Source organism: Stegodyphus dumicola, chromosome 4 (genome assembly GCF_044657685.1).
Source record: "Stegodyphus dumicola isolate Sdum_Otavi_A_Nest chromosome 4, ASM4465768v1".
NCBI classification, from domain to species: Eukaryota; Metazoa; Arthropoda; class Arachnida; order Araneae; family Eresidae; genus Stegodyphus; species Stegodyphus dumicola.
The window spans coordinates 141,972,735-141,993,875 of record NC_140771.1 but is presented as its reverse complement, the minus strand read 5'-3'; the positions used below and the strand labels follow the sequence as shown (position 1 = coordinate 141,993,875).

General features: G+C 33.5%; 1 long non-coding RNA gene across 1 annotated transcript in view; it reads right to left on the bottom strand.

Moving 5' to 3' along the window:
• The window catches only part of LOC146997715 (uncharacterized), a 54,949-nt gene that overhangs the window by 28,069 nt on the left and 5,739 nt on the right, over positions 1 to 21,141 (bottom strand). The window contains exon 2 of the long non-coding RNA XR_015040801.1: positions 3,093 to 3,138. This is a non-coding gene — a long non-coding RNA (uncharacterized LOC146997715). The remainder of the gene's footprint in view (positions 1 to 3,092; positions 3,139 to 21,141) is intronic.

Sequence of the window (21,141 nt, the reverse complement as noted above, 5' to 3'; positions counted from 1 at the left end):
GCATTTCCAAAAATTATTAAATACATTCTGTTGATGTTTAATTTTTTTCATGATCCTGATAAATTATCCTTAGATATTCGAGTTGGAAGGGGATAGCAAACATTTACCTATTAAAATATGTGCAGGAGAAGGTTCTGAGGTTTCACTATGTAAGTAAGTAATGTGTTTGTAAATGATTGTGACTTCAGTATCAACGAATATTGTTTCGAATTCATTGAGATAGAGGGATGAACTGCCAGCGATTTTTATAAGAGTTGTTTTGATCGTTCTGATCATTCTTTTCCCAAATCCTCCTCACCATGCTAACTGTATTCTTTTAATGAATATTGTAAGAAGAAAAATTCTTTACGGAGGGATTAGAAATACAAGTCCACAATTTTTTAAGTTCAATGTCAGCGCCCTTGAATGATTTTACATTATTTTTATATTTTGTAGAGCACAGTCCTCTATGAGGTATAAATCGTCTGAAGGCTAACAAGAATACTTCCCATATCCATAGGATACTAGTTCCAAATGGATGGCACGAGTGACTGCGCAAGTAAATAGCAGTAGGTAATGTTTATTGTTGCTCGTTTAGAGATGTATGGTCTGGCATAGTTCAATTCAGTTAGGACGAACGGTAGTTACTGCAGAATTCTATCCGGAGGAAGCGAAGCTACATCTTGAACTCACTTCTTTTCAAACTAGCTTACTGAGGCTTAGATTAGGCTTTTTAAACTGGCTTATTGAGTATTCGGATTACATTAAAAAAAAGTGCGAAGATTTTTATTATTGTGTTGTGATGTCATAGCTATCCATTATTGACGCTAATTGGAATCGTTTGGCAACCGTTTTTATTTGTCGAAAATGATAAATGGAAAAATACATATGTACCAAATATTTCTAAGAAAAAGTAACTGTAATAAAAATAAAATAATAGGTTTCCTTATTAGCATTTTTATTTAAATTGAAATTAAGTTATAAAAAATAGTCGGCGAAAGTTAAGGTTCTTAATAATTGTAACCAAACATATAGTATTTGTCCAATAGTGGTCGAGAACTTAAGACCGCGGAATACTGGTAGCTTGAGTCGTCTTCGTATCCCAGCGACTTGGATGAATAAGAAATTGTGTTTATCTCCGTATGACATGACAGAAGCCAGTTTCTTATGAAAGTCCGCATCCATTCCCTAAGGTTGGTACTTTCTTATGCATCATGGTGAATTAAACAAATAGATGTTATAGAAGGATTATCTCCTTCTTTACAGAAAATGAGCAAAAATATTCCTGAGAAATGTGAAAATTTAACTTTAAAAATGAGTATACAAACTGAAGGGAAGCAAAAAAAGGAATGTTAATGAGCGTTTTAAAATCAGATTGTCAAGAACCAGTTGATAAAAGAACTAAATTACAAAAATATAATTTTTCGTATCTTTCATAACAAAAAAAAAAAAAAAAATCTTTCGATTTTCAGGTTCTGTATCCTGTGAAAAATTATTTTTGAAATAACTTACTTAGGAAAAATGCATGTTAGTACTTTTATATCCAGTTGGGATCAATGCTTTAGAAATTTCATTAAAAAATCATGCACTGTCAATTCTGAACTTAATTTAGTTCAATCTTATTCAATTTTGGAAATCGCTTTAAGAATATTTTTAACATTGTCAGTTACCATTGCCAGGGTAAAAAAAACCTTTGGTTAACAAAAAGTTATTAAAATCTCTCCTTGGTCAAGGAAAATTTTTAATCATGACTGTTTTCTCTACAAAACACAGATTAAATAATCAAATTTTGGAAAACTGTTATTAATGGAAATTATTGTTATTAATGTTATATTTGGAAAACTGTTATCATTTTTGAATATAAAAAGGGCACTTCTATGGTTAATTTGATTTTATGTAGAAGTGTGCATTTACCTTTTTGTCTCAGGCAGGAAAATATGTAAGCACGTATCTGTTTCTAATATTCGACTTAAAAAATGACTTAGTGGAATTTTCCACCCGGTCATTGAGGTGTTTGGAGATATAAATGCCTGAAAGAAGTACTAGTAAGTGGTGTTAAATGTTTAACACAAAAAGGATAATGATCCTTCCTGTGTTAAACAATCCTTTCTGAGTGTTATATTAAATGGACAACACGGAATGAACAATTTCGACAGCGACGATCCACAATCTGGATAATAATTGTTAAAATTGGTTGACGATTATATTCGAAAAAAACCCGATGCTTCACTATTGGTGAATTTCGCTGAACTTTCTGAATTCTGAAATTTAGGAAAATTACTCCGAAGTCTCTTTAACATTGAATTTTTGCAGGAAACTGACTTGGCATTAGATGCGGATATAGTATGTTACAGCTTATTCGGAAGTAGTTGCGAAATTCTCAAACTAGTCACTAATTCGGAAACTGGCCTTCATTAGTTTACCAGTTTGTATTGAAAAGTTACAAATTAATTTCTTCTCCCAAAATCTATGTTTAAAAATATCAGAATTAAATTGTATTTGTTTTTTAAATGACGTTTAATTCATAGATAAATTGTTTATCAAATATACGAATTAAGAAGATGGATTCCTTGTTATTGTGCCATTAAGTGGTAGTCGCTATTTCTTTATAAACGAATCCTTGTTAAATCTTATAACGTATTTAAAAAAAAAAATATGCGGAATATGTGCGTTTCCTGAATGTTACGCTTCAACTCAGTCAATTCCCATTTTTCTCTCTCTCTTTTTGTTTAACGAAAGAAAAAAAAAAAAAAAAAAACTTAGATACACAAAATTTGTAGTTTGTAAACATGGAAATCAATTAACGCGAAACTATTAAGCATTCGTTTTATTTTTTCAGACCACAAAATGGTTCTTTATAGATTATTAGTTTTTTCCCTTTTATTTTGCTATTCGTATACAATTTGTTGTATTCAGAACCTATGTTAAATTGCTCACTCACCAGCTGATGCTAAATTCTTTAAAAAAGACAAAAATTAATTTAAAAAGTAAACGGATTTTATTAAATTCATACCATTTTTCACAAAAAAATTTAAGTAGATATATGAATTAAAGGCATTCGAAATTAATCAGATACATTAATAAAACTTTTAAAAATATTATAAGGAACCTACCTTCATTGTTTTTACATAACTTTAATCAGTACCAGACAGGCTGGGTCTGAAACATTAATTAAAGATTTTATATTCTATCGAACGCTATATCTGATTATTTACAAAGTTACATAAAAAATAAATTAAATATCTTATCGCAATGCATCAAAACCTGAATGTAGTAAATAAAATACAGGATGTTTCATAGATCATGGGGAAAACTTGGAGGGGTGGTGGAGCGTACTAAAACATGCATTTTTTGTATAGGAATGTAGGGTTTAAAGTGACGGGTTAAGGCAGGAACGCAAAAAAACGACACGAGAGGAAAATGTGTTTATGTACAAAATCAACGCTTCTTTGCAGCAATACAGTACTACAGCTGTGATTGGCTGGCAATGCAGCGGTAGTGAGCCGGACAAACCAATCAGAGGATCATTCGCAACTCTGATGTCGAGTGTGATGGGTGAGTTTACGCACAGGAAAAAAGCTTACATGCATCTCATGTATGGTGCTGCTAATGGGAACGGCAGAGCAGGGCTACGGTTGTACCAGGAACGGTTTCCGAAAAGGCGTATGCCGAAGCACACAGTGTTTGAGAGGTTGCATCGGTCTCTGTGTGAAAACGGGTCATTTGAAGCCACCACTGGCACTAGGAGTGGAAGAAGAAGTGCACGATAACCTCGCATTAAAGAATCCATCTTGAACATTGTGCATGAATCATCTCAGATAAGTACAAGAGCTATTGCACGTCGTCTGCAGCTGAGTCATTCCACCGTTTGGAGAGTATTGTATGAAAATTGTTTGCACCCATACCATTTGCAGAGAATCCAAGCCTTGCAAGAGACAGATTACCCTCTTCGAGTTCATTTCTGTTATTGGTTCTTGCAGCAGTGTGCGGCGCAGCCGGATTTCCCATCGGATGTGCTATTCACGGACGAGGCAACTTTCTCACAGGACGGCATCTTCAATAGCCACAACATGCACGTGTGGGCAACTCATAATCCACACGTCCACATGCATTCCAAACTCGCTTCTCCGTGAATGTGTGGGCGGGTATTGTTAACGACTACCTCATAGGCCCATACCTCATACCTGCACGTACAAATGGCTTACGTTATATTTTTCTGCAAGAGAAACTACTGGAATTGCTGCAGGATGTTTCGGCTGTCGTTCGTGATCGCACGTGGTTCCAGCATGATGGTGCACCAGCCCATAACCACGTGCGGGTCCGCAATTACTTGGATGGGACATTTCCGGGCCGTGGATTGGCCGTAGTGGACCCGCTCGATGGGCACCCCGTTCGCCAGATTTATCCAGCTTGGATTCTTTTTATGAGGCCATCTGAAGAGCATCATTTACGAGACTCCCGTTGACTCACTGGATGACCTCGTTGCACGACTATCTATTGCGGCTGCAAGCGTACGTGAAATGCCTGTCGTTTTTCAAAATGTTCGTCAACCCCTTCTGCGACGTTACCAATCATATATTACTGCTGGTGGTCGCAATTTCGAACACTTATTGTGAATACTGTATTGCTACAAAGAAGCACTTTGCGTTGATTTTGTACATAAACAGATTTTCCTTTCGTGTCGTGTTTTTTTTTTTTTTTTTTTCGTTTCTGCCTTAACCCCTCACTCTAGACCCTACATTCCTATAAAAAAAATGCCTGTTTTAGTACGCTCCATCATCCCTCCAAGTTTGTCCGATGATCTATGAAACACTAACTCGATTTCGCACTAGGTGAATTTAAGATCATACAACATATATATACCTATATATATATATATAGTAGTGTGATGCAAAGTTAGGATGAGAACTAAATATCTTATACCTTTCACACTGGCACATGGAAGATAAAAGTATTTTATTTGGGGTGATGTCAACATATTGCTTTAATATCGCCGAGTTTGTTAATCAAAAAGTCATTGATTTCGCAAGAAACGTAAAATATGTGCGGATGCAGAATTATGTTTGTTCTCCCGTCTTTTCATAATGCGACGAACTCACTAGCAGCTTTTTCATATTTTAATAATAATAGACTATATAACAGAGATTAATAACCGATACAAGAATATAAGTTGCATTATTTCTGTGTTAAATGATATAAGGCTAGTATTTTTATTTTTCACAGTTATAGTTTATTAGTTCACAGTAATAATTTGAAAGATAATATTACTCTTCTCATATTATAAATTTATTTTGCCCCATGAATTGTGACAGTCTGAAGTTATAGTTTAGAAAAATGTAAAAAATCTTCCCTTTCTTAAAAATCGTTTTAAATCATTTCATTTTACGATCGGCTTTGTCTCAAAGGTCAGTTTATAGCTGACACTGAGGATTCATCCCATTTTTATAGAAACTAGATGGACAGCCACTTTCGACCGCAGGGCGACCTTGTTTTGCTGCATACGTGAGAAATCACTCTGCAGTTCCGAATTGAAAAAGCGTTTCAAGGAGAGTAGGTACACGGCGGCAAAAGCAGCATACACAATCGGTTTTTCTGTTTCATTCTTTCTTCTACATTTCATTACGATCCTATCGATAACACCTCCGAATTTTGGCCTTAGCGAACCAAAATGTATGCCAAGGACAAATCACTCAGCTTTTTAATTCCGGATCGGGTTTTCCCTCCCGCGATCGCCTCTTTCTTCAAGAGTTTCGAAGTTGGTGAGTTACCGGTCTGTCAGAGGTATTTAAATTTCTCTCCAGAAATAATTATGCTTCATGTTTCTTAGATGCATGTGCACTGTTTTGAGTATATCCTTGTCCTTAGAATGATATGCTACATGTATTAAATTTTTTGTTTCTGTTGCTTTCAGAAAAATATTAAAGGAATGAAAACACGAGAAGGTTCTGAAGGTTGCTCAGGGGTCGAAAGAGTACGGTAATTAAAGATGATCAGAAAGCTATTTTATATTAAGCAATAAAGACGATAAATCTTCCAGTTTTTGGTTTAGAATGTTTCTGGCTGAAGTATAGTCAAGAATTTATTAGATACTTTATGATAGTGGTGAAACTAAAACACATTTAAATGCATCTACAGATTTTTGAGTGAAACTCATCAACAAACGCAAATAATAAATTTTTCTAGTGTATTAAAAGCTTATATCCTAAAATTCGCATAATTTCGGAAACTAATGCTCTAACTTTGAAAGAACATAAGGGCAATAAAATCTCTCGTTATAATTGGAAGCTAATTTATATAACTTTAAATTACAATTCGCGAAGAAAACTTGCAGAACCATTCATTTTCTGCAATGGAAACATCTGAAATTCAAGCCTACTAACACCGCGAATCCAACCCAAAATTGTCTGGATCACCATACAGTAAATAAACATGATTTACGCTCCCTAGGGAGGAGGGAGCTTTAAAAATGTTGAGAATCACTGCCCTAGAGCATTATATATTAAATGATAAATATGTGAAAATGTGTTTAGAACATTATAATGCTATTCTTTGTATACATTTACGCTTTGCACACATGCATTCATAAATTTTTACTCTTGTGTCACCTAAAAACTGATGCTAAACATTTAATAGAATGTTCGTTAGAAATTTCATTGAGAAAAATGTGGTATTTAAAGAAATCGAAACAGATTTCTCACATTTCATTTTTTCGTTCGGCCAGTTTTATGCTGCTTTATTAATAAGTGAATTTCACATGAAATTGCGATGTAAATGTGTGTGTTGAAAGTAGTAAGTAAATGACAAGACGGTCAAAGAAAAATTTATAAAATTTAGTCATTATTTCAAATCACTTTTCCGAAAATATTTCAAATTACAGACATTTCTTCATTCACAATATAGTTACGATTTTCAGTTGGAAATTTATTTAGTAAATCTATTAAATTATCGTGGCTTGTACATTTGGTAAGGGTCACTCTAACTGTCAACAAAAATTAGATTTTTTTAAAATAATTAATTTGTGATACAGATCAAAAATGCTTATAAGCTGTAATTATGGCTGTATTATGCTATCAAGCCGGTATGGGCCATCCTGCAACAGCAGAGAGATACGACGCCAGCTGTCGTACTGTTAGTGACTTACGGCATCTTGCACATGGCAACAGGAAGCGATGGTCTGCCGCTAAGGTAATCCTTCGGCGCCCAGACCCACGTCTTCTATACGGGTTTTGATCCCTTTGGTAACAATTTCTCAGCCTACTGATGGCACTACGGTACACATTCAGCTCTCTCGCAACAGCGGATTATCTTGCGCCAACTCGCAACATCCCTCCAAAGCATTACATCGTGCAGTGTCCTCGGCTCATGCTTTTTGCTTTAGCTATCTCGGATTATACAGAACTATCGCTGCCTGCAAACTGACGCATAGGCCCGGCATGCCCCTTTTTATGGCGTTGGGCTGTGACTGCGGGATTGCGTTTTACACTAATTTTGGTTGCTCGTTTGTATTCGGCGATGCAACCTCTACCTCATATGTAAACAGTACCTTTTGATACCCCTTTTTTACATTCGTACCTTATCTTTAGTGTGTTACTTATTTTTTGAACCCGAGTATGGTTATCTTCTGAATTATCTTTGAAAACAATATAATAAAAATCGTATATTTTTCAAATCTTCACTTATATAATAACAATATATAAATCGTATATTTTTCAAATCTTCACTTAACATTACTCCTTTATAATTTTCTACGAGTGATTATTAATTGAATAATGAAACGTGATTAACTTAATTTGCAGTTTTACATACATCCTTGATAAAGCGGTCAGCACAATTAATCCCCACATGGAACGTACAAATTTCAGAATCGAAGTCGTATGCGGTGGCCGTTTCCAGGAGGAAATAGCTAATTTTACATTCGTGAAACTAAAATCAGCTTGGTAGATTATTAAAGTGCACAGCATTAAACTTCATTAAGTAGTGCATATTGTACTCCAACCTAGTAATTTTTAAAACTGCATAACTAAAATTTAATTTAATTATTTAAAAAAAATTATAAACGCTTCATATCTCTCTTTAGTCGTTTTCAGCGTTGAGCCAAAAAGGAGATTCTAAAAAAGAATTTATATTGGGACCATCCATATCATACACTGTTCTATCCTTTACCATAAAATTTCCTTAAATTTTTGGCATATGTATAAAAATTATCCTATTATTTCGTACTCGTAAAATACTGTTCTCATGGTTTATCAAAGTGTACACTTTCAATAAAAAATTGTCTTTTCCGGAAGTACTAATCGATATTAATGTGGAAGGACTAACAAATTACAACGAAACCTCGAAGTATTATTTTTCAAACATATGAAATAAAACTATGAATGTGGAAAACGAAACAGGGATACACTATCGTTTGCTTCTCGATTGAGTTTTACTTCAATGGGAAAACCTGACTTATTCGGACTAAAATGCTTTCACCTTCCGAATCACTTCCATTTTTCTTGTAGGGAACACTTTATATTTTTGTAAAATTTAGAAAGTCTCAATGAAGTTTGCTACCACCTTTAGTTCGCTTTTATCTTTTTCATCTTCTTTTACTATATTCAATCCAAACTGAAAACCAAAGTTCCTAAAAGCTAGTAGGAATAATAAATTATTAAAAACTGATAAAAATAAAATTATTGCAACTTTTAACATTCGGAAATAATGATAGTAACCCGAATTCCGAGCTGATGGATATGTTTGAAGCGCTACTGCATTAATGTATTGTCAAATTTGCAGTCTAAAGAATAAATAACAAAGAGAAGATACCGCAATTAATATGTGTTTCGCTTCAAAAATGTTTTTCAAATGATCCCCGCAAGAATTCCCTTGAACGGGATTTACAAATGATTAATGCAGAAAAATGGTAGTTTAGAAAAAGATGTGTGAGGGAACAATAATGCTATTTATACAGAATTTCGTGAGACTATAAATGGCGAAAGATTAGACGTAGGACAATAACCATTGCGCGAATGATAGATCAAAGTTCTGCTTTACGGTAATTTACAATATTCAGTTGTATAATCTCCTTTTTCTTCGGATTCTCTATGCTTTTTCCTTCACGTTGGATTCAATTTAAGTCTTTCTCAAAATTTCGGAGGCTCGAGTTTATATTATAGTAAAATTCTGGACAGACGAAGGCCACAAAGAAAAAGTGAAAGGAATAAAGAAAGAAAAAACACTTTGTTGAATGCAGAATTAATGGGAATTTTGTCTTGCTCTACAACTTTAGTTTTTTAAGCAATTTTTTTTTTTTTTTTTGTTTATTTCCTTGAATTTTGCTAAATGTTTTGTTGTTTAGGTGAATGCACGATTCGTCGTTCAGTTCTTCATGTTGAAGCTGTTAAGTTAATATCCTTTCAACTAAATGACTACACTTTTTCCTTCTAAACCACAATCTCTTTTCTTTTCATTGAAAGAAAGAAAAAAAGTCGACAACACTTTTCCGATTATTTTTTTAGCTCACAGGTTCGTAACCAGATCATTCCACTAGAAACATTTTAACGAAATGTTCGAACTGATTGCTATTGTTTGGCTGGTGTAAAGAATAATAGCAGCAAAAATGTCGTTTATTATAAGCAATAGAATAAATTATAATTTTTTATGCACAGCTTAGAAGGTCAGACTGAAAATTATGAGTAACTGTTAAAGTCCGTTAATGAAAATTAATAGGAGTAACTATTTTTTTTTTTCAGTTGGAAGAAACAGTACCTTGATATATAAATAAATAATGCTTGAATACAATTCGTTTCTTTCTACTTCATATAAATTGAAAACTATAAGAGCAACATGACAGTAAAAACGCGATTCAGTCGAAATCCTTAAAAATAAATAAAAGTCTCAAAAGAGGTTTTGCCTTTTAATTTCCAGAAAAACATGATACGAAAATTTCCAAGTGAAAGAAAATTCGTATACCTAAGAGGTACATCTTTCATCAAAGCAAGAAAATTGCAAATGATAAAAAACTTATATAATCTCTTTCTATTGCTTCGAAACTCTCCAGTGTCACTATGTCCAATCTTCAATTTACTGAATGTGGACGTATATTTCTTACAGAATTCCGGAAGTTAGGTAATTTTTTTGAGGAATTACTAAGAATCTAGTCCTGAAATAATACTAGAGTATTGTTCCAGAAATAGTGAGAGAGTTTTCCACTAATTGTCACATAGTAAAGAAGTTTTATAAAATTTTCTATGCGCAAATACTAAAGGCAATTTCTGAAAATTCCCTTACATATTTGATGATTCACTCGCTTGTTTTTTTAGTGGCATGGAATATGAAATTATGGAGCAACAAAGAAAACTGGTAACATGATCACCTTGGTATTAATAATGCTTTGCTTTGTTATTACCGTCTAGTTCATAAGCCCATATGCGTATATTGATAAACCTGTGAGCACCTGAGACATAGTGAGTCGTTACAGCAGCTAACTGCCTTGTGTTTCAATATTTGGTATCGATGTCTTTGTGTAGAGAATTTCTCAAGCTTAAATGTCGATATTCACATTTTAAAGTGCAATTGAGATTTAGTTTGGTAAATCTGTTTATACGCTTCAGTCCTGAGTATCTCCAAGAGGAATAAAAACATTCAAGATGGAAAAACAAAATTTAAAAAGCTTATTCGCAGGCAATAATTTTTATTTATTTATTTGTTTATTGGAGAAATTATTTCCATTTTATTTCCGGAATGCAAAGATTGCAAATTTCGGCAACAATTTTCTCTCTGTTGTCTACTTACGTGCAAAATTTTGAATCAGTCCGTCAACTTGTGTTACCTAGTAATTTTTAAAATTGCATAACTTAAATTTAATATAATTATTAAAAAAATTATAAACACTTCATATCTCTGTTCAGTCGTTTTCAGCGTTGAGCCAAAAAGGAGATTCTAAAAAATAATTTATATGGAACCATCCATATCATACACTGTTCTATCCTTTGCCATAAAATTTCCTTACATTTTTGGCATATATATAAAATTTATCCATTACTTCATACTCGTAAAATACTGTTCTCATGGTTTATCAAAGCGTACATTTTCAATAAAAAAGTTTCTTTTTCGGAAGTACTAACCGATATTAATGTGATTAATGATTAGTTGATATCAAGCTTAACCACTATTGGCGTTTAATTACCTACCTTGTTTGGAGACAATTTTTGTTTTCCGAGAATGGCCAATGCGAAAATACGTAAGTACCTAATTTCTGTATTTAGAATTAAAGCTACTAATTTTAGTTTTAAAAGTTAGCGCTTAGATTTTAACTTTTTTTTAAATAAAAAGATAAATTATGTCACAAGACAAGTGAGTGAAAGAAAAAAGAATTACAACTAAATATGAATATTAGATTCTAACTATTTTTTAATAAAAAGAGAAACTTTGTGACATGACGAGTGAGTAAAAGAAAGAAGAATTACAAGTAAATATAAATATTGTTAGATTATTGCAGCTGGCATACGAATTATAAAACTTATAAATTATTTAAAAGACTAAGATCTTTGTTTCTGCTTTCATTTTTACTCCTTATTTTACTTCAAACACTTCAGGGCCTGCATCTGCAAATTTATATGAAACATGAATTTTATCATTCTAGTCTTATTTATAAACTTTCTTTAATGCTTTTTTTGGGAGGGGGTGGAACTTAAGAAAACGAAAAAAAAAAATTATTTTAGCTAAAAGCAAATAAAATAAAATAAAATTTCGTTTCCTTAAACTGTTAATTGGTTTTATTTAATTGTCTCAGTAAATAAACTAATCCACCAGAAGAATAATTTAAGCATTTTCAGATTACTTGACTTGTACAGTCTTTAGGTTATTTTCAAGCAGGATACACGACAAATGTGCACTGCCCTCACCATGACTCGAACCTGGAGCTATCGAATACGCACCTAGTGTACCACTGTTTCATCACGAAGGCATACTGAAAGGAGGAAGAAAATACCTTATTAACTCCCCCTTTTAAAGGGCGACTGGGGATTAAATTACCATATCGTCAATCCTGGTGGTGAGGAATTGTTGTTCACCACTTCTTAGTTCGGGCGCCATTGTGAAATCATTAGGTTATTTTGAAGCAGGATATGTGAAAAATGTGCATAAAAGGATCTGCGAGGACAATTTCATAAAAGTTGGAAACCGAATTACTTTTACAATGAGTTTTAGGTGGTTCAATCAGCAAAGCAATCAGTCCGTGCGAGGACCTGCATGTCCTCGCAGAGCCTGGACCTCTCGAATACGCGCGGATTGTGCAACCATTACACCACAAAAGAATGCTGGAAGAAGAGGGAAAATACCAATTTCCTTTCCTATGAAGGAATGTTTCGTATGGATTGGCCAGCATGTTCCCTAGTTATGAACCCAATGGAATATGTTTGGGACATTCCAGGGAGAAGACTTGCTAGTCGCGTATCACCCCCGAGAAAGAATTCAGCAATTTGAAAGCTCTCTGTGAAAGCTCCCTCCTACAGGAGTGAAAGAGAACATCCCAGTCCCACATTACTATCCTCATTGATTCCATGCATCTTAGGTGTGTGACATTGCTTTTGGTCAGGAGAAATCATACCTCTTTTTGAAACTTATTTGTATCTGAGAAATCGCATTTTTTGTTTGTTTATATAATATGCGCAAATTGTGCATTTTTTGTTTACCAACAAATATTGTCAATAGAATTTAATTATTCCTTGCTCGTTTCTTATATCTTTCAACACCTATATATCATATATCAGTCAGTAAAACACTTGCTCATCGGCAGTTTACATCCAATATTATAATATCCTTTAATTTTTTGAACGGTGTATATTTGATATATGTACGTGTGTTTGTATGTTTATAAAAAATTGTCTGTATATTTATAAATTGAAAATGTATGTATGTTTTATGAAATTGAATCTTCTCTGGTTGTCCCCACCCCCATAAATAGCTGTGAATTCTTTGTCGACTTGTAAATTGGTGAAAAATATTCGTCTGGCTATTTTTTTTACTTAAAAGGCTACTTTTTTTTGCCTAAAAGTTACTGTTTTGCCCATAAATGGTAATAAAAAAGCATTTTGTTAGAAAAAATAGTTTAAGAGGAAGAAAGATCAGTGTGTTAGATATAAAAGCAATAGTCACTGAAATATCAGGTAAATACGAATATAAATCCATTTTTACTTCAACATGTGTAGTTTGTTCATGTTTAGGTTGGCTACTGACGCATGAGAAATGCTCCAAAACTGTAAAAATTCTAATACGCTGCTGTTGAAATAGATTTTCAGATAATCAAAAAGTGCGTATAATTTGTGTGTATTGTTTTTTACATGAAAAAATGTGCTACTCATGTATTATCCAGTCGACCATCAGAGATGGCTACCAGTGAAGAATGAAAGATGGCAGAGATCCACTAGATGTGACAGTAATTTATAAGGAATTCTGAAGTAACTGTTAACTCTTCATTTGATAAACAATCAGTATTCGATATGCTTCTCATTTTTATGCTTTGTTAAAGGGTTTTCATCGATTCTACTTTTTTGTTAGTCCTTCTGATTTAGTTTTGTTAGTCTTCTGTCTTTTGATTTGTATTTTACCAGAAGCTCTGTTTAGAGTACAATGTTATAAGCAGGTAATTGTTACAGGTAATTGTTATAACAGGTAATTGTTATAAGCAGGTAATTGTTACAGTCTCTTGCTGTTTTGTTGACCATATTCAGTTGATCTTATCGTGTAAATTAATGCACATTTATTTTATGGTAGGATCCTGTAACTTTGAAAATAATCCACTCCTTGCTGTTCTGTAGAAGGCAGGTCCCAAACTTTAATAACTTTTTGTTTAAAAATGTAAGAAAATACAGCAGTACCAATTAATTTATATCCTTGTTGATCAATTAATTTATATCCTTGTTGATAAAAACAAAAAGTGGCTTATAGAGAATCAGTCGAGCTTACGTCAAATGAAGGAAATATGTGTGTGTTGTTACATCACACTTATCCATAAATTGTGCTATATCACGCTACTTGTGATATCTTCACAATCTGTGGGATAATACGTAAGTACCAAAAATATTTTTATTTGTGCAATGTTTAAATGCATGACTTTACTTTCTACAAACAAACATGAATAGGCCACAGTGCACTAATATATTGTTATAAAATTGTCTTTAAGAGAAGCTGAAAAGTGTTGTGTAGAAGCATAACCATTTAACCTTATAGACTATTCACTAAAACGTTTCAAGTATTAAAAAAATAATAAAAAAATAGGAATCAGATTCGCATTGTCCGATTAAAAAGTGCGAAATAATGTGAAAGGCAGGAACACCGAGATGAAAGCAGTACTCGAGTATTCACTGAAAGTAAAATAACAAGCCCTTACATTCTGTCATAGTTAAATTCACAATGCAGATTAAACACAGGTTTCATCTCGGTTTCAAATGATTTCACGTTCTGATCAGAACATACGCTTTGAAACTTTACAGCTTTTGAGCTATTGAAAAGTTGATCCAAAATGATAATTTTCCCAATAGGATGTTTTGATTTTACAATTAATAGTAATAATAAAAAGCCTATAATTAGCTATGAAAATCTAAATTAATCTGTATTTAATACTTTTAGTTTTCGATGCAAAGAACTTTGCTGATTGAACCATTTAAAACTCATTGTAAAAGTAATTCGCTTTCCAACTTTTATGAAATTTATGATATTTGCTATTAGCTTTAAAACATTATTTTCTAGGATTATAATCTGAAGTGGGAGTACTATTTTGAAACTGAAAGAACTCGGCAAAATGAGCAAGGAAAGCGAATGAGGTGAGGATTAATGGAGGCCTTCTGCCAAGAGCTACTCTGCTCGGGTTTGAATCCGACCATTTGTGAAGAAAGGGGCCTTTAAAATCTACAGTTCCTAAAAATTTCTGGAAAGATTGTTTACAAGAAAAAAGCGATAATAAAAGCTTGAATTTCATTACTTGGAATTTTCTCAATCGACAGTGGAATGAAGCTAAGCAAACAGCTGCATCTAGCCTAGTCTAAATAACCGAACTCAATCTTTTCATCGCCAATACTAAAGAGATTCAGCGATGTATTTCATATACTATATTCAATTTTCAAAAATTTCTAGACAATCATTGTACATAACTTATTATTTATTTTTTTGTACTAGCAAAGCTTTACTACATTTTAGCAAAGCTTTACTACATACTATCTTTTCTGGTGTGTTTAGATTTGATTCAAACAAAATTTGCGTGCATTATCAAAAAATAATTATGTTTACTTCTTAGTTATTCGAAAGTTTCCATTGTTGTTTCGAGAATCGTATTTAGCGTTTCAGAATAATTTCCTTCGATATTCCAAAATAACCCAGGACGTTACTGATTACTGATAACAATGATAATCTTGGCAACAAAAAACAACACTACATCGAAACTGATCATCTGCCAACGAAGTAGGTCAGGTATTCCCAACTCGATCGTCCCTAAATCATTTCGTCAAAGATGGTGGATTTGGACGCTGAAACAATAGATTAGAAGAGTCGTGACAACGGATTAAAACAATGAAACTACTCCTCTTGATATTATCAGTCTGGGGTAGAAAAGGCACCACAAGATTAGGGCCTTCGTGCGGATTAGACGGCAGGGTTAGAGATTCTTTCATAGATGATTGCTATTGAAAAGTATTTTTATCTATGACCCTTGAGAAAATCATGAATGGTATTAATTATAGATAAAATTTTGTCTTCGTTTTTCCTTTCAATGAGATGAATTATAACAGTTCAGCAAACATTGTGCATGTTTTCCTTGAATGCAGAAAACTATGCCAAGAGAAAAAGGTATGACGATTTTCCTTCCTCAGATATACGAATTGATTTCAATGCAGAAGAAATATCCTTGCATCAGTAGTTAGAGTCTGTTGTTATATTAGTTTAAAAATATTGTCATGAAACTAAATTGGCAGTTAAAAGAGCAGCTTACAGTTAAAAAGGTTTAATTTTTTTTTAGTTCGTCATTTTTTAGTTTTATTTTTAAGAAATAACAAGAGGCCTTATAAAGTTGGAATCATAATAGTCATACAAAAAAATTTGGAATATTTTTCATTTTTAATTCAAAAAATAATGTTACAAGTTGGCTATGTGCCAACACTGAAGTGTGCAATGTTTCTGCAACATGAGTTCTATAAGATTCGGTAAATAAAATCGTTTTGAAAAATATTATATTGATCAATACTTTTTTCACGGCAATCTGCTCGTCACTTAATCTGTAATATCAGAAGCGTTTTTTCACGCTTCAGTAGCGTTTCGAGATCGAGAAAGCATGCGACGACTCCTGCTTTAGAGAAAAAGGCATTAGAAATATATTCCACTAGATTTATAAGTTGGTGAGTCGTACTATGACTTCCCGAAATCCAAATTGAGCTTTATCTATCAGATCAAGACGTTCTAGGTGTTCAGCTAATCTTTGATTTAGAGCTTGTTCGAAAACTTTACCGATTTCCGGAAAGATACTGTTACGAATTTGGTATTTAAAAAGCTAATGTTAGTTCAATTGTAAATTAAATAGTTTTATTTCTAGCGCATTGCAGCGCGTGACGAATATTAAAAGAAGAAAGCTAAGCCGGAAAATTAAAAATACAAGAGCACGTGCATTCAACATTAAATAAATAAATATATCTTTTTGACTTCGAGAAAGTACTGGAAAATTCTCGCGCGTGATTTTAAAATCTTATAAATAGGAGGAAAACCTCTCAGTTCGGAGTAGTTGCTTAGTTTGTTGTTGTTTAGAAAATTGCTCTTGTTGATTGTAGAGTATCCCGTTTTACCTTCGATATCAGAAGAATTATGATGGAAAAAGAGTATACAATCAATTATCCAATGAAAGACATCTCGTCACAACACAAACAGTTTAATATTACGATTCTATTTACAAGTCTAATTAAGTGTTAGTTTTAGCTTTGACACGTCAAAGCAATACTCAGAACATAAATGGCATAAAATATTACTCATTAGTTTTTAAATACTCATGAAAAACATCTCAAAAAGTCATTATTCTCCTTACTTAAAAACGAAAGTAAACAATAGAACAAACTCGAAAACGTAGATGTAAAAACGCAACTGTTGCCAATCGCGATTTACTAAATTACATCAAAATAAAGATAATAATCAGGTAGAGGTTCAACTTCATATCCTCCCACGTAAGTTAATATTTTTGCCTCAAAAATTTAACTTACGAAAAATTGTGAATATTTTATAAGTTACAAAAGGAAAATTATAAGTAGTTCATAAGTCCAGTCTCTTAGGTACTTTGATTGTACGACCTGCTCTAGTCTTTTGAATCTGAGGTTCAAGTCCACACACGGTGCATTGATTGATGATAGATCTCACAGTTTCACGAGCATTCAGAATCCAAAATCTCTCTCGTAGAATATTTATTAAAATTTGAGTACCAGCATGTGCATTTTTCTCACGATAGTATCGCACTAGTCTCTTGACAACCTCATGATTGAATGGAAGAATAGCTGGCGTTTTAAAGTCTTCTGTATCCTCACGAAAGGTAAATTTAGTGTTTAGTCTGAGGATTCCACTTTGATCCTTGAATACTCCTAAAGTTCTTAATTTCTCATCCTTTTCATTCACAAAACAATCTTCTTGAACCATTTTAATCAATAACTTCTCAGCCTCAAAAATTTCATCAGAATCAAGGTTTCCATGCTTTCTCACTGTTTTTTCAGTTCGACAATTGGAGGTGAATCTTAGGATCCAGGTAATTAGATTAACTATCCTTTTGTATTGGGAAAAATATCTGTAATACCAGTCTCTCTTGGTAACCAAGCATGCAGAAACTAAACATTTAGTTACAGAAGAAACTATACTCTTTTTCTTTTCTCTAACAATCTCAGTCTCATCTAAATTTAAGTCACTTTTAGGCCAATCTTCTTCAGGCAAGTAAAGCCAACTTGGACCTAACCACCACTGAGATTTCAATAAGGAGAGAGCTGAACAACCTCTACTCGGAAGATCAGCTGGATTCATGCAACCAGGAATATGTCTCCAAGAATCTTTATTTGTTAGTCTTCTTATTTCCTTCACCCTATTCTGAACAAATACACTCCAGGCTTCTTCTCTCGTTATCCATGCTAAAACAGTAGAAGAATCAGTCCAGAATTAAACTTCTTCACTCTGTATCTCAGACAAAATTGAGGACGAAAGGCGAGACGCTATAGTAGCTGCAAGTAATTCCAATCTCGCGATAGTAGTTTCTTCTTTTCCAGTTGGTGTAACTCTACTCCTGGCTTGTATCAGTTGTACTTTAGTAGAACCAAAAGTTTTTATACGAATGAAAGCAGCCACGGCATGAGCATGCTTACTGGCATCACAGAAAATATGTACTGAAGTATTTTCACTCATACTCCTTGAACCAAAATATCTTGGAAAATGGATCTTTTCCAGATAGTCAATATCTTTCAACCATTTTAAAAATGTAGTTCTCGTACAGGTATCAACTTCTTCATCCCATGTTATCTTCTGCTTCCAAGTTTCTTGAAGTAATAACTTAGGGATAAGGATAACAGGACAACATATACCAAGAGGATCAAACAATCTATGAGCTATAGATAAAATTAAGCGCTTAGTCACTTTTTCAAAACATGACTCTTTTATACTACCAGTATTTACTCTTAAAGTGTCAGATTTTTTATTCCATATTAAACCGAGCACATTTGTATCAGCAGAAGCATCAGCATTAATATCATTGAACTCCCACCCTCTAAGGTCAAATTTTCTCTCAGCCATTACCTCAGTTGATACACTAATAAAATGATTGAGTTCTTCTTCATTTTTAACACAACTGACACAATTGTCAACATAAAAACTATGCATAAGTTTTTGAATGACACCTTTCGTATATAAGGATTCACCGGTTTCTATTTTCTCTAAAACAGTTTGTAGGTGAAGCTGAATAGTAGAGTTTAGAAGAAAAGGGCTACTTGCTACACCAAAAACTACACGGCAAACTACACTTTCAGTTGACCATCACTACCAAGCCATAAGAACCGCAAAAAGTCTCTATCAGTAGGTGAAACACTTATTTGAAGAAAGGCTCTTCGTATATCAGCAATAACACCAATCTTTTCTTTTCGAAAGCGTGTTAAAATACTCGGAAGCTGTTCTATTAGATTTGTGTCTTTTTCTAAGCAGTCATTAAGACTAGGAAATCCCTTTACTTTGGCCGAAGCATCAAATACCGGTCGGAGTTTTGTAGTGCTATTCTCTTTGATAACTTCTCGATGAGGAAGGTAAAGAACTTGCCGTTGATAATTTTTATCAGCCTCTTCAATTACTCCCTCTTCTAGCCATTCCTTGAAAACATCTCCATAAGCTTCATAATTGGACTCGATTTTAAGACGTTTAACAGTTTTGTTCAGTCTTCTCTCGGCTAAGTGAAAATAGTCTGTTAGTGGTGGATGATATTCCAACCAGGGCAAATCAACCTCGAAACGATCATCGACTATACGAACTGTATTTAGAAAATGTAACCGAGCAGCTTCTTGTAGTTAAGTCTGGTTTTTCTTGACTGATGGGTCAGTGATCCCAAGTGTGTCCAAAGTCCATAGATCTGTTATGGTCTCCACAGTAGATAACAAGGATGTAACTAAGAACGGTGATGAAAACTCACTTTTCGAAGTATTCGGCATTCGTCCCATAACTGACCATCTAAATTTGGTCTCAATAGCTACGAGACCACAAGGTAACTCACGACGACCACCTGTCATGAGTTTTTCAGCTACATCAGCCCCAATAAGAATCTCAATAGGATTTTGACAATCATCCACAATATTTATATTACAGGCTGCTAACTCTTTCAGACAAAGCTTGTTGACAGTAGGTGGCACTGACTTACAAATAATTTGTTGACTAAGAACTTTAAAGTTGCAATTATAATTCCCATGCACACTCGATAAATATAAAGTGTATACATCATGCTTGCATATCCCTGAGTCCTTCCCTCCAAATAAAGAGTGTTGTACACAACTCTGAGGTTCATAGTTCATTTCTTTAGCTGTACTTCTTAATAAATATGATCGCTGTGAAGCAGTATCGATAATAGCTCTTGTGACGTGTTTTTTTCCCATTACTTCTAATTATAACTTTGAATGTTTAAAGCATTACGTCTGGAGAAGAAGAAAAATTTGAAAGAGCTTGATCCACTTCAGCACTAATCTCAGTTTTCTTTTCAACTTCAGGTGATTCTTCGTTTTTTGACATAGTTATTTGGTGCATCTTTCTACACAGAAAAATATGGTGTTTTTTACCACAACACAAGCAACCAACTTTCAAGTTACAATCCTTGACTGAATGTCCAGATTTCAAACATAAAAAACACTTGTGAGATTGTTGAACCAGTGACTCCCTCTGCCTTAAAGGTATTTTTCTTACCTTTAGACAGTCTCCAGAAAAATGTGAATTAGAACAGAATATGTACTGTTTTGATACTTGAGATGAAGTTAGAAGGTCTGTTGCACTAGGTATATTTGAAAACTTTCTACTTTTACATTCGTTCTCTATTACCTTTTTCTCATAGGAAAGATTATGTTTTACTTCTGCTTTTGGTTTCGATGTGTTGAAACTTTGAGAGGCTAAAAAAATGTGTTCTTCAGCTTCAACTTCGGCTTGTAAAAATTCTAAAATGTATTCTAAATCACTTTTCTCAATTGTAGTTTTACTTTCGTCTGAATCATCTAAATTCACTTCTCGAATTCTACGATGAGCAGATCTATAGCGCTGCCAAGCAACAAGAGTTTCTTCGGCTAATGATGATTCAACTAGTGGAAAAAGCATTGCAGCATATTTTTCCCTAGTAACACCTAATAATTCAAGTGATTGCAGTTTACTCTCAAGTTGATCGAACAATTTTCTTAATGAATTTTTAGAAGTGTTCTGTTTTTGAAGAACTAATACTAATAAGTCTCTGACATATACCTGAATCAATAGTTCCTCTCTGCCGAAACGCATTTTCAGCTGTTTTAAGGCTTTTTCGTAACTATTACCCCCTGGGGGATAGCTCTTAATTAATTCTTCAGCAGGACTGCCTTTTTCCATTGCTTGAGATAAATACGAAAATTTATCGTGAAAATCGATATTAATGTCCTCATCAATTTTTTGAAACTGACCCCAAAA